This window comes from Drosophila rhopaloa, unplaced genomic scaffold (assembly GCF_018152115.1).
Source record: "Drosophila rhopaloa isolate 14029-0021.01 unplaced genomic scaffold, ASM1815211v1 contig_203, whole genome shotgun sequence".
Taxonomy (NCBI): domain Eukaryota; kingdom Metazoa; phylum Arthropoda; class Insecta; order Diptera; family Drosophilidae; genus Drosophila; species Drosophila rhopaloa.
Window position 1 is genome coordinate 3,327 of NW_025335088.1, and position 14,703 is coordinate 18,029.

The window sequence follows — 14,703 nt, forward strand, 5'->3', positions numbered from 1 at the left end:
GAAGTTTAGAGTTTTTTTTGAACCGCGGATCCGAAATAATGACTCCGCCAGCTACACGTTCCCAAGCCAATCAGAAAGTGAACCGAGAGATAAAGGATATCACTCCTCCCCAGGGGTATATGATGGATGGTAGCGCAGCCTTTGAGATTAGCGACCAGCAGGATATGACGGGAGCAGTGGGGGCGTGGAAGCACATACTAGCGACGGAGTTCCCCTCGGCGACCAACACAATCTCACTAGCGATGAGGAAAGGAAGAGTCCTGTGCATTTAGGTAAAGAAATAGAGTCAGCCATTAATTTAGCTCTATTACAAGCTCATGAAACTTACCGTAAAGCGGCGTCCATTGAGGTCTCTGCTTTCCAGAAGCAAATGCAACAGGATATGATGAATTTCATGAAGGAAATCAATCAGATCGTCCGCCCTACAGTGAAGGCACAGGCAGACACTCAGGAGCCTCCTCCTAGACCATCGATGGAAGCAGCCATGCCTAATTTAGCGCAGCAGCGAGCTGATGGCAGACTCTGGGAAGAGCAACAGAGGGTATGGGCGGGTTGGCATCAGTATAGCCAACCACCGCCTTTGTTTAGGCCAGGAGTTTTAGCGGCCGGAAGTTTGAATGGGAATCCAAGTGGCGGGCATAGGGATTACAAACCCGAGATGAGCCATCCCAGGAAGTGGGGTATATCCTTCGATGGCGGACCTAGGGGAATGCCAATTTGTGAATTTATATTCCGGATAGAGCATCTACAGATGGCTTACCAAGTCACGTGGGAAGAGGTTCTTCGATCTTTTCACTGCCTGGTAGATGGTCAGGCCAAGGAGTGGTTTTGGATGCACGTACGCACAACGGGATTGAGGGATTGGCCAAATCTAAAAAACGCGCTGCAACAACGTTTCCAAACGCTGCGTTCGAACTTCGAGCGTGAGCGAGAACTACGCGAGCGAAAGCAACGACCAGGAGAGAGCGTGGATAAGTATCTGCAGGCGATGCTGAGCCTCCGATCCCAGTTGGACATCAACATATCCGACCACGACCTAATAAGGACAATTAAAGTGAACATCAGACACGGGATATCGAGGATAATATATCCGATGTGGTTAACTAACCTGAAACAACTGAGGGAGGAATGCCACGAAGCCGAGAGGGTTTTGGCCAATCGCTGGTCGCGCACATCCGGGATGCAAGAGCACCAGAGACCACTGAAGGAGAAGCACCAGGTTCACGAGGCGTATGTACCCCAGGAGCCGGACGAGGACTCCGAGTTTGTAGAGGCCATTTCCCGGGGCAGAGAAGGCGGAGCGCAAAGTACGATGGTCTGCTACAATTGCTCCATGCCGGGACACACGTATTACACGTGCGACTCGGAGGTCCTTAATAAGTTCTGCTACAGATGCGGCCGACAGGGAGTACGTTTTACTCGGTGTCCGAAATGTCAGGCGGGAAACGCGAGATGGAGCTTGACGCAACCGGAGGAGTCCCGCTCCCATCCCAAGACGATGAATTAACTGCCTCCGAGGATCTGAAAGATATGTTAAAAGATAAATATAAGTCAGTGTTTAAGAAGATATTAATAAATAAAAACATAAACAAGGTAAATATAGGAACAAAATACGTGGCCAGACCTATGGAAGAGAGGGAACGCGACTATCAGCAGGCAAGGGAAAGGATATTTGGAGAACCAAGGGAGATAGCCATTCCCGCAAGTCGTCGAGGATAATCCGAGCCCGGAGGCGTTACCAGCAACGAAAACAGGAACGAAGAGAGGTCTGCACAGCTATAATATCAGCAGCTACGACGGAAAACCGAGCGTTTGCCGAGGTATTGGTTGCAAATCATACAATGCAGGGGCTACTTGACACGGGAGCATCGAAGAGCATCCTAGGAGACGGGTGTATGGACCTGGTAAAGCGGCTGAAACTAGAAGTTTTGAAAGTGAGATCAACAGTACAGACAGCAGGCGGTGCAACACACCGGATAGCGGGTCGCATAGAGGTGGACGTTTGCTATAAACAGGAAACTCACCGCATATCATTGCTCCTATGTCCCTCACTGCGGCAAAAACTATATTTGGGAATAGACTTTTGGCGAAAATTTTCATTAGCTCCGGACGTCGTAGGGGTAGGTGAATTGTCGTCGATTGAGAATGAGTTCCATGTTACGAGCGAACCGTTAGAACCACACGTCCTGTCTGAGGAAGAGAAAACACAGTTGGAGTTAGTGCAGGATAAGTTTCTAACTTACGAAAGACACGGCATGGGACTGACGGAATTGGAAACGCATTCCATACAACTGGAGGCGGGAACAGTCCCAGTAAAGGAAAGGTTCTATCCGGTGTCACCAAAAGTCCAGGAATTGCTCTATGCGGAAGTAGACGAAATGTTGCGATTAGGTGTAATCGAGACTAGTGAAAGCCCATGGAACAATAGAGTTACTCTGGTCCAAAAACCTGGAAAAAACCGATTATGCTTAGATGCGAGGAAACTCAATAAGGTAACGATCAAGGATGCTTACCCATTGCAGAATATAGAGTCGATTCTGAGCCGCGTGGATGAAACCATTTACATTAGCAGTGTGGATTTAAAGCATGCGTTCTGGCAAATTGAGCTGGACAAAAAAAGCAGGGAGTACACCGCATTCACCATCCCGGGAAGGCCGTTGTATCAATTTCGGAGGATGCCGTTTGGTTTATGTAACGCTGCTCAACGGCTATGTCGACTAATGGACCGGGTCATCCCTCAGAAGCTCAGGAGCAACGTCTTTGTGTACCTAGACGATCTGTTGATTATTTCGAAAACGTTCAAGGATCATATGCGGATACTTACCGAGGTTGCCAAGAGCTTACAAAACGCCAACCTCACGATCGGGCTACACAAATCCAAGTTCTGCTTCCGATTCCTGAAGTATCTGGGTTTTGTAATCGGAGAGGGGTCCTTGAGGACGGATCCAGGGAAGATTCAGTCAATAGCCAAGATCCCAGTACCAAAGAATGTGAGACAGTTGAGGAGTTTCCTAGGAACAGCTGGATGGTACAGGCGATTCATTCGAGGTTTTTCAGATGTATCGGCGCCTCTGACGGACTGTTTGAAGTCAAAGACCAAGTTCAAGTAGACACCTGCAGCAGAAGAGGCATTTGACAAACTGAAAACAGCACTCACCTCAGCTCCCGTGCTGATACATCCAGACTTTCAGAGCAGATTCTTCGTCCAATGCGACGCGATCCATGTGGGTATTGGTGCGGTTCTCTTCCAAAAGGATATGGATGGAAATGAGAGACCGATAGCGTTTTACTCTCAGAAGCTGCGAGGAGCTCAATTGAACTATACGGTGACAGAGAAAGAGTGCTTAGCCGCAGTGAAAGCTGTGTATAGATTTCGCCCATATATAAAACTCTTACCCTTCACAGTCATCACCGATCATTCAAGTCTTCAATGGCTCATGACGCTAAAAGACCTAAACGGACGATTGGCGCGGTGGTCGTTGGCGTTACAGGCATATGATTTCCAAATAGAGCACCGGAAGGGGAAAGATAACGTGGTGGCAGACATGTTGTCCCGTATCCCGGAGGTAGAAGGCATTGAGGTGTTCGATTTTGAAACCATTGAATTTGAAAGTCCCGAGTATCTGGAAAGAATCCAAACGGTGAAGGAAAATGCCGAGCAGTTTCCAGATTTAGTGGTGGAAGACGGGCTCTTGCTCAAGCGAATACAATTTGTGACCGGGGACACACAGGAATTTCCGTGGAAGCTGTGGATTCCGGAAGTGTTAACAAATACTTTAATCCAGCAAGCACACAACAGCGATACCGCGATGCATGGAGGCATAGGTCGCACGCTTAACAGGCTTAGGCAGTTCTACTACTGGCCCAAGATGGCAATCCAGGTGAAAAACTACGTTAAAGACTGCAACATCTGCAAGGAAACCAAGCACACAACCCAGATGACTAGGCCGAAAATGGGCAAACAAACAATCACCTCACGGCCCATGCAGCAGCTGTATATGGATTTCCTGGGAAAATATCCACGGTCAAAAAGGGGCAACTGCTACATATTGGTAGTGCTGGATCATCTGACGAAGTTTGTTTGGTTAAAAGCAATGCCAAAAGCGACAGCAGACGCAGTCGTCAGATATCTGGAGTCGGAAATATGGCATGAGTTTGGTGTTCCAGAGGTAATACTCACCGACAACGGAGTCCAGTTTGTAGCAAGCCGGTTTCAAAGTTTCCTGGAGAAGTATCAAATTCGTCATAAGAGGACCGGCAGGTATGCTCCACAGTCGAATGCCTCAGAGCGCGTGAACCAATCCGTACTTGCAGCTATTAGGATCCATGTAGGGGAAGACCACACACGTTGGGATGACAAGATAGTCGAGATTCAAGGTTCTCTGCGGAGTGCCGTCCACAACAGCACTGGTGTCTCCCCATACTTTGCCATGTTTGGCCAACACATGTTCCTGAGCGGGCAAGATTATAGGATAGCCCGAAAACTAGACGCCGTAAACGACGCCCAGATATAGAGTCTATCTCGAACGGATCGGCTTCAACTAATAAGGGAAAAGGTAACAGAACGCATTAATGAAACATATGAGAGATCAGCCAAACAATACAATAGAAGAGCTAAAGAAATCAAGTACCTACCTGGCCAAGAAATCTTTAAGCGAAACTTCATCCTCAGCGATTTCAAGAACAACATAAATGCCAAGTTTTGTCGCAAGTACTCCAAGTGCCGCATAGTAAGACCCGTAGGGAATAACCTATATGAGCGGGAAACATTACAAGGGAAACGATTGGGAGTATTTCATGCGAAAGATTTGAAACAATAATTGCAGCATAGGTACACATGTGCAAACGTGCAAATACGTACCCAATTAATGGCCCGGCTAACCCTTTCAAAGCGGCAGGACGAATATATCTCAGGGCGTGGGCGTGTCCTGCGTTGGGCTACTGGCAGCCTCAATTGTACTCCTGTTCCATTGACAAGTAAACAAAACCGTAGTGTGGTGTTATGGTCTGCCAAAAATAAAGAAAATAAACCTATATATAATCAAAACATACCAAACGACCGCGTACCTGGGTTAGAGAGGAGCAACAGATGCCGATACTAGGGATGGCCTGGGAATGGAGAACTGGTTCCTGAGTCGTGCTGGTTCGTGGCGAAACTAGTAGAATAGTGGGCTCAAGATAGTTTTAAATTTCGGAAAACTCTCTCTCGAAAAAGCAATTGAGCCGACTTACAAGAAGGGCAACTAAAGGGCAAATGAGAACCATCTAGAAGCTGAGAAAAAGTAGTCGTGTCTCTGGGAACAAAATTCCAAACTTCCGGCGCCAAATTCGAAATCTGGGAGTCTGCGAGGAAAGGAATTAAACTGGGAGAAAACTATTGGAAATTTGATTATCGCCGCCCACATCTGGGTGGTGCCGTTTTTTTATTTTAAGTTTAGTTTTAAAGTTAATAAAACCACGAAATAATCAACAATAACCACCCACTACAAACTACAAATCTACTTCTACATAAATTAACATACTCATGTAACCCTATATATATTTATTATTTATTTATTTATTTATACTTATAACTATTTATTCATGTGTGATGTAATCGTCCCTGTGGTACCCAGGTTAGGGAATTGTGAAGTTAAATGAATGTTATTTATAAGCATTTTGTGAATTAAAGTGGAAAAGAAAATGAGCGAGTAGAGTGTTAACAATGGGGTGAGGTGACGCATAATAGACCCAGTAGCCAGTGTCGGGGAGTTGCTTAAAAGATACAGAAGCTCAAGGAAGGGGGGTATATTCCGCGGCCATCAACAGCAGGTCCGCAGTCCTTGTTTCCTTTCATTTTTAAAGTTGTCATCAAGTCTGAAGAAAATAAATTATTACTGTGTGCCGACAGATCCAACTATCGAGGTCATACTCACGCTTGAGAAATCCGATTGCTAGCCGGAATCCGATGGTTGGATCACCAAAAATAAGTCGAGACATAACAGAGTGGCGCCCAATATAAAAAGACAGAAAAAAAGAAAAGGAAGAGAATCTCCGGCCGGTCCTCGACAACTAGTGGTGGTCCTGGATAATTGCTACCAAGAGCAAATCGTAGAAGTCCCACTAAGAGGCGAGAGACGCAGCCACGTAGGATGATCGCTGAGGTGCCCACGACCGGGACCCCGACAGGAGACAGAAATATCCTGGTTCGGCGCGGCCCATCAAGGGCGTCGGAAGAAGGAACACCTATAAAGACGGCGAAAAGTCAGAATCAACCAAAAAGAGATCAGGATCGGTAGCTTACAACATCCAGCGGTCGTGGTCCTTGTCAGAAGGCGAAAGAAACAGGCAGACATTTAATAGAAAAATTAGAAGAAGTTTAGAGTTTTTTTTTGAACCGCGGATCCGAAATAATGACTCCGCCAGCTACACGTTCCCAAGCCAATCAGAAAGTGAACCGAGAGATAAAGGATATCATTCCTCCCCAGGGGTTTATGATGGATGGTAGCGCAGCCTTTGAGATTAGCGACCAGCAGGATATGACGGGAGCAGTGGGGGGCGTGGAAGCACATACTAGCGACGGAGTTCCCCGCGGCGACCAACACAATCTCACTAGCGATGAGGAAGGGAAGCGTCCTGTGCATTTAGGTAAAGAAATAGAGTCAGCCATTAATTTAGCTCTATTACAAGCTCATGAAACTTACCGTAAAGCGGCGTCCATTGAGGTCTCTGCTTTCCAGAAGCAAATGCAACAGGATATGATGAATTTCATGAAGGAAATCAATCAGATCGTCCGCCCTACAGTGAAGGCACAGGCAGACACTCAGGAGCCTCCTCCTAGACCATCGATGGAAGCAGCCATGCCTAATCCAGCGCAGCAGCGAGCTGATGGCAGACTCTGGGAAGAGCAACAGAGGGTATGGGCGGGTTGGCATCAGTATAGCCAACCACCACCTCTGTTTAGGCCAGGAGTTTTAGCGGCCGGAAGTTTGAATGGGAATCCAAGTGGCGGGCATAGGGATTACAAACCCGAGATGAGCCATCCCAGGAAGTGGGGTATATCCTTCGATGGCGGACCTAGGGGAATGCCAATTGGTGAATTTATATTCCGGATAGAGCATCTACAGATGGCTTACCAAGTCACGTGGGAAGAGGTTCTTCGATCTTTTCACTGCCTGGTAGATGGTCAGAACAAGGAGTGGTTTTGGATGCACGTACGCACAACGGGATTGAGGGATTGGCCAAATCTAAAAAACGCGCTGCAACAACGTTTCCAAACGCTGCGTTCGAACTTCGAGCGTGAGCGAGAACTACGCGAGCGAAAGCAACGACCAGGAGAGAGCGTGGATGAGTATCTGCAGGCGATGCTGAGCCTCCGATCCCAGTTGGACATCAACATATCCGACCACGACCTAATAAGGACAATTAAAGTGAACATCAGACACGGGATATCGAGGATAATATATCCGATGTGGTTAACTAACCTGAAACAACTGAGGGAGGAATGCCACGAAGCCGAGAGGGTTTTGGCCAATCGCTGGTCGCGCACATCCGGGATGCAAGAGCACCAGAGACCACCGAAGGAGAAGCACCAGGTTCACGAGGCGTATGTACCCCAGGAGCCGGACGAGGACTCCGAGTTTGTAGAGGCCATTTCCCGGGGCAGAGAAGGCGGAGCGCAAAGTACGATGGTCTGCTACAATTGCTCCATGCCGGGACACACGTATTACACGTGCGACTCGGAGGTCCTTAATAAGTTCTGCTACAGATGCGGCCGACAGGGAGTACGTTTTACTCGGTGTCCGAAATGTCAGGCGGGAAACGCGAGATGGAGCTTGACGCAACCGGAGGAGTCCCGCTCCCATCCCAAGACGATGAATTAACTGCCTCCGAGGATCTGAAAGATATGTTAAAAGATAAATATAAGTCAGTGTTTAAGAAGATATTAATAAATAAAAACATAAACAAGGTAAATATAGGAACAAAATACGTGGCCAGACCTATGGAAGAGAGGGAACGCGACTATCAGCAGGCAAGGGAAAGGATATTTGGAGAACCAAGGGGAGATAGCCATTCCCGCAAGTCGTCGAGGATAATCCGAGCCCGGAGGCGTTACCAGCAACGAAAACAGGAACGAAGAGAGGTCTGCACAGCTATAATATCAGCAGCTACGACGGAAAACCGAGCGTTTGCCGAGGTATTGGTTGCAAATCATACAATGCAGGGGCTACTTGACACGGGAGCATCGAAGAGCATCCTAGGAGACGGGTGTATGGACCTGGTAAAGCGGCTGAAACTAGAAGTTTTGAAAGTGAGATCAACAGTACAGACAGCAGGCGGTGCAACACACCGGATAGCGGGTCGCATAGAGGTGGACGTTTGCTATAAACAGGAAACTCACCGCATATCATTGCTCCTATGTCCCTCACTGCGGCAAAAACTATATTTGGGAATAGACTTTTGGCGGAAATTTTCATTAGCTCCGGACGTCGTAGGGGTAGGTGAATTGTCGTCGATTGAGAATGAGTTCCATGTTACGAGCGAACCGGTAGAACCACACGTCCTGTCTGAGGAAGAGAAAACACAGTTGGAGTTAGTGCAGGATAAGTTTCTAACTTACGAAAGACACGGCATGGGACTGACGGAATTGGAAACGCATTCCATACAACTGGAGGCGGGAACAGTCCCAGTAAAGGAAAGGTTCTATCCGGTGTCACCAAAAGTCCAGGAATTGCTCTATGCGGAAGTAGACGAAATGTTGCGATTAGGTGTAATCGAGACTAGTGAAAGCCCATGGAACAATAGAGTTACTCTGGTCCAAAAACCTGGAAAAAACCGATTATGCTTAGATGCGAGGAAACTCAATAAGGTAACGATCAAGGATGCTTACCCATTGCAGAATATAGAGTCGATTCTGAGCCGCGTGGATGAAACCATTTACATTAGCAGTGTGGATTTAAAGCATGCGTTCTGGCAAATTGAGCTGGACAAAAAAAGCAGGGAGTACACCGCATTCACCATCCCGGGAAGGCCGTTGTATCAATTTCGGAGGATGCCGTTTGGTTTTTGTAACGCTGCTCAACGGCTATGTCGACTAATGGACCGGGTCATCCCTCAGAAGCTCAGGAGCAACGTCTTTGTGTACCTAGACGATCTGTTGATTATTTCGAAAACGTTCAAGGATCATATGCGGATACTTACCGAGGTTGCCAAGAGCTTACAAAACGCCAACCTCACGATCGGGCTACACAAATCCAAGTTCTGCTTCCGATTCCTGAAGTATCTGGGTTTTGTAATCGGAGAGGGGTCCTTGAGGACGGATCCAGGGAAGATTCAGGCAATAGCCAAGATCCCAGTACCAAAGAATGTGAGACAGTTGAGGAGTTTCCTAGGAACAGCTGGATGGTACAGGCGATTCATTCGAGGTTTTTCAGATGTATCGGCGCCTCTGACGGACTGTTTGAAGTCAAAGACCAAGTTCAAGTAGACACCTGCAGCAGAAGAGGCATTTGACAAACTGAAAACAGCACTCACCTCAGCTCCCGTGCTGATACATCCAGACTTTCAGAGCAGATTCTTCGTCCAATGCGACGCGATCCATGTGGGTATTGGTGCGGTTCTCTTCCAAAAGGATATGGATGGAAATGAGAGACCGATAGCGTTTTACTCTCAGAAGCTGCGAGGAGCTCAATTGAACTATACGGTGACAGAGAAAGAGTGCTTAGCCGCAGTGAAAGCTGTGTATAGATTTCGCCCATATATAAAACTCTTACCCTTCACAGTCATCACCGATCATTCAAGTCTTCAATGGCTCATGACGCTAAAAGACCTAAACGGACGATTGGCGCGGTGGTCGTTGGCGTTACAGGCATATGATTTCCAAATAGAGCACCGGAAGGGGAAAGATAACGTGGTGGCAGACATGTTGTCCCGTATCCCGGAGGTAGAAGGCATTGAGGTGTTCGATTTTGAAACCATTGAATTTGAAAGTCCCGAGTATCTGGAAAGAATCCAAACGGTGAAGGAAAATGCCGAGCAGTTTCCAGATTTAGTGGTGGAAGACGGGCTCTTGCTCAAGCGAATACAATTTGTGACCGGGGACACACAGGAATTTCCGTGGAAGCTGTGGATTCCGGAAGTGTTAACAAATACTTTAATCCAGCAAGCACACAACAGCGATACCGCGATGCATGGAGGCATAGGTCGCACGCTTAACAGGCTTAGGCAGTTCTACTACTGGCCCAAGATGGCAATCCAGGTGAAAAACTACGTTAAAGACTGCAACATCTGCAAGGAAACCAAGCACACAACCCAGATGACTAGGCCGAAAATGGGCAAACAAACAATCACCTCACGGCCCATGCAGCAGCTGTATATGGATTTCCTGGGAAAATATCCACGGTCAAAAAGGGGCAACTGCTACATATTGGTAGTGCTGGATCATCTGACGAAGTTTGTTTGGTTAAAAGCAATGCCAAAAGCGACAGCAGACGCAGTCGTCAGATATCTGGAGTCGGAAATATGGCATGAGTTTGGTGTTCCAGAGGTAATACTCACCGACAACGGAGTCCAGTTTGTAGCAAGCCGGTTTCAAAGTTTCCTGGAGAAGTATCAAATTCGTCATAAGAGGACCGGCAGGTATGCTCCACAGTCGAATGCCTCAGAGCGCGTGAAGCTATTAGGATCCATGTAGGGGAAGACCACACACGTTGGGATGACAAGATAGTCGAGATTCAAGGTTCTCTGCGGAGTGCCGTCCACAACAGCACTGGTGTCTCCCCATACTTTGCCATGTTTGGCCAACACATGTTCCTGAGCGGGCAAGATTATAGGATAGCCCGAAAACTAGACGCCGTAAACGACGCCCAGATATAGAGTCTATCTCGAACGGATCGGCTTCAACTAATAAGGGAAAAGGTAACAGAACGCATTAATGAAACATATGAGAGATCAGCCAAACAATACAATAGAAGAGCTAAAGAAATCAAGTACCTACCTGGCCAAGAAATCTTTAAGCGAAACTTCATCCTCAGCGATTTCAAGAACAACATAAATGCCAAGTTTTGTCGCAAGTACTCCAAGTGCCGCATAGTAAGACCCGTAGGGAATAACCTATATGAACGGGAAACATTACAAGGGAAACGATTGGGAGTATTTCATGCGAAAGATTTGAAACAATAATTGCAGCATAGGTACACATGTGCAAACGTGCAAATACGTACCCAATTAATGGCCCGGCTAACCCTTTCAAAGCGGCAGGACGAATATATCTCAGGGCGTGGGCGTGTCCTGCGTTGGGCTACTGGCAGCCTCAATTGCACTCCTGTTCCATTGACAAGTAAACGAAACCATAACACGTCTGCCAAAAATAAAGAAAATAAACCTATATATAATCAAAACATACCAAACGACCGCGTACCTGGGTTAGAGAGGAGCAACAGATGCCGATACTAGGGATGGCCTGGGAATGGAGAACTGGTTCCTGAGTCGTGCTGGTTCGTGGCGGAACTAGTAGAATAGTGGGCTCAAGATAGTTTTAAATTTCGGAAAACTCTCTCTCGAAAAAGCAATTGAGCCGACTTACAAGAAGGGCAACTAAAGGGCAAATGAGAACCATCTAGAAGCTGAGAAAAAGTAGTCGTGTCTCTGGGAACAAAATTCCAAACTTCCGGCGCCAAATTCGAAATCTGGGAGTCTGCGAGGAAAGGAATTAAACTGGGAGAAAACTATTGGAAATTTGATTATCGCCGCCCACATCTGGGTTTAGTTTTAAAGTTAATAAACCCACGAAATAATCAACAATAACCACCCACTACAAACTACAAATCTACTTCTACATAAATTAACATACTCATGTAACCCTATATATATTTATTATTTATTTATTTATTTATACTTATAACTATTTATTCATGTGTGATGTAATCGTCCCTGTGGTACCCAGGTTAGGGAATTGTGAAGTTAAATGAATGTTATTTATAAGCATTTTGTGAATTAAAGTGGAAAAGAAAATGAGCGAGTAGAGTGTTAACAATGGGGTGAGGTGACGCATAATAGACCCAGTAGCCAGTGTCGGGGAGTTGCTTAAAAGATACAGCAGCTCAAGGAAGGGGTGGTATATTCCGCGGCCATCAACAGCAGGTCCGCAGTCCTTGTTTCCTTTCATTTTTTAAGTTGTCATCAAGTCTGAAGAAAATAAATTATTACTGTGTGCCGACAGATCCAACTATCGAGGTCATACTCACGCTTGAGAAATCCGATTGCTAGCCGGAATCCGATGGTTGGATCACCAAAAATAAGTCGAGACATAACAGAGTAACGCCCAATATAAAAAGACAGAAAAAAAGAAAAGGAAGAGAATCTCCGGCCGGTCCTCGACAACTAGTGGTGGTCCTGGATAATTGCTACCAAGAGCAAATCGTAGAAGTCCCACTAAGAGGCGAGAGACGCAGCCACGTAGGATGATCGCTGAGGTGCCCACGACCGGGACCCCGACAGGAGACAGAAATATCCTGGTTCGGCGCGGCCCATCAAGGGCGTCGGAAGAAGGAACACCTATAAAGACGGCGAAAAGTCAGAATCAACCAAAAGGAGATCAGGATCGATAGCTTACAACATCCAGCGGTCGTGGTCCTTGTCAGAAGGCGAAAGAAACAGGCAGACATTTAATAGAAAAATTAGAAGAAGTTTAGAGTTTTTTTTTGAACCGCGGATCCGAAATAATGACTCCGCCAGCTACACGTTCCCAAGCCAATCAGAAAGTGAACCGAGAGATAAAGGATATCATTCCTCCCCAGGGGTTTATGATGGATGGTAGCGCAGCCTTTGAGATTAGCGACCAGCAGGATATGACGGGAGCAGTGGGGGGCGTGGAAGCACATACTAGCGACGGAGTTCCCCGCGGCGACCAACACAATCTCACTAGCGATGAGGAAGGGAAGCGTCCTGTGCATTTAGGTAAAGAAATAGAGTCAGCCATTAATTTAGCTCTATTACAAGCTCATGAAACTTACCGTAAAGCGGCGTCCATTGAGGTCTCTGCTTTCCAGAAGCAAATGCAACAGGATATGATGAATTTCATGAAGGAAATCAATCAGATCGTCCGCCCTACAGTGAAGGCACAGGCAGACACTCAGGAGCCTCCTCCTAGACCATCGATGGAAGCAGCCATGCCTAATCCAGCGCAGCAGCGAGCTGATGGCAGACTCTGGGAAGAGCAACAGAGGGTATGGGCGGGTTGGCATCAGTATAGCCAACCACCGCCTTTGTTTAGGCCAGGAGTTTTAGCGGCCGGAAGTTTGAATGGGAATCCAAGTGGCGGGCATAGGGATTACAAACCCGAGATGAGCCATCCCAGGAAGTGGGGTATATCCTTCGATGGCGGACCTAGGGGAATGCCAATTGGTGAATTTATATTCCGGATAGAGCATCTACAGATGGCTTACCAAGTCACGTGGGAAGAGGTTCTTCGATCTTTTCACTGCCTGGTAGATGGTCAGGCCAAGGAGTGGTTTTGGATGCACGTACGCACAACGGGATTGAGGGATTGGCCAAATCTAAAAAACGCGCTGCAACAACGTTTCCAAACGCTGCGTTCGAACTTCGAGCGTGAGCGAGAACTACGCGAGCGAAAGCAACGACCAGGAGAGAGCGTGGATGAGTATCTGCAGGCGATGCTGAGCCTCCGATCCCAGTTGGACATCAACATATCCGACCACGACCTAATAAGGACAATTAAAGTGAACATCAGACACGGGATATCGAGGATAATATATCCGATGTGGTTAACTAACCTGAAACAACTGAGGGAGGAATGCCACGAAGCCGAGAGGGTTTTGGCCAATCGCTGGTCGCGCACATCCGGGATGCAAGAGCACCAGAGACCACCGAAGGAGAAGCACCAGGTTCACGAGGCGTATGTACCCCAGGAGCCGGACGAGGACTCCGAGTTTGTAGAGGCCATTTCCCGGGGCAGAGAAGGCGGAGCGCAAAGTACGATGGTCTGCTACAATTGCTCCATGCCGGGACACACGTATTACACGTGCGACTCGGAGGTCCTTAATAAGTTCTGCTACAGATGCGGCCGACAGGGAGTACGTTTTACTCGGTGTCCGAAATGTCAGGCGGGAAACGCGAGATGGAGCTTGACGCAACCGGAGGAGTCCCGCTCCCATCCCAAGACGATGAATTAACTGCCTCCGAGGATCTGAAAGATATGTTAAAAGATAAATATAAGTCAGTGTTTAAGAAGATATTAATAAATAAAAACATAAACAAGGTAAATATAGGAACAAAATACGTGGCCAGACCTATGGAAGAGAGGGAACGCGACTATCAGCAGGCAAGGGAAAGGATATTTGGAGAACCAAGGGGAGATAGCCATTCCCGCAAGTCGTCGAGGATAATCCGAGCCCGGAGGCGTTACCAGCAACGAAAACAGGAACGAAGAGAGGTCTGCACAGCTATAATATCAGCAGCTACGACGGAAAATCGAGCGTTTGCCGATGTATTGGTTGCAAATCATACAATGCAGGGGCTACTTGACACGGGAGCATCGAAGAGCATCCTAGGAGACGGGTGTATGGACCTGGTAAAGCGGCTGAAACTAGAAGTTTTGAAAGTGAGATCAACAGTACAGACAGCAGGCGGTGCAACACACCGGATAGCGGGTCGCATAGAGGTGGACGTTTGCTATAAACAGGAAACTCACCGCATATCATTGCT

At 47.3% G+C, this 14,703-nt stretch overlaps 1 long non-coding RNA gene across 1 annotated transcript; it reads right to left on the minus strand.

The window, feature by feature from the left end:
- Positions 1–10,666: 10,666 nt before the first annotated feature.
- LOC123037873 lies at positions 10,667–11,289 on the minus strand. Its single transcript, XR_006417671.1, has 3 exons — positions 11,202–11,289; positions 10,976–11,091; positions 10,667–10,881 (listed from the first exon to the last, which is right to left on the minus strand). It is a non-coding gene; the product is annotated as an uncharacterized LOC123037873 (long non-coding RNA).
- Positions 11,290–14,703: the final 3,414 nt, after the last annotated feature.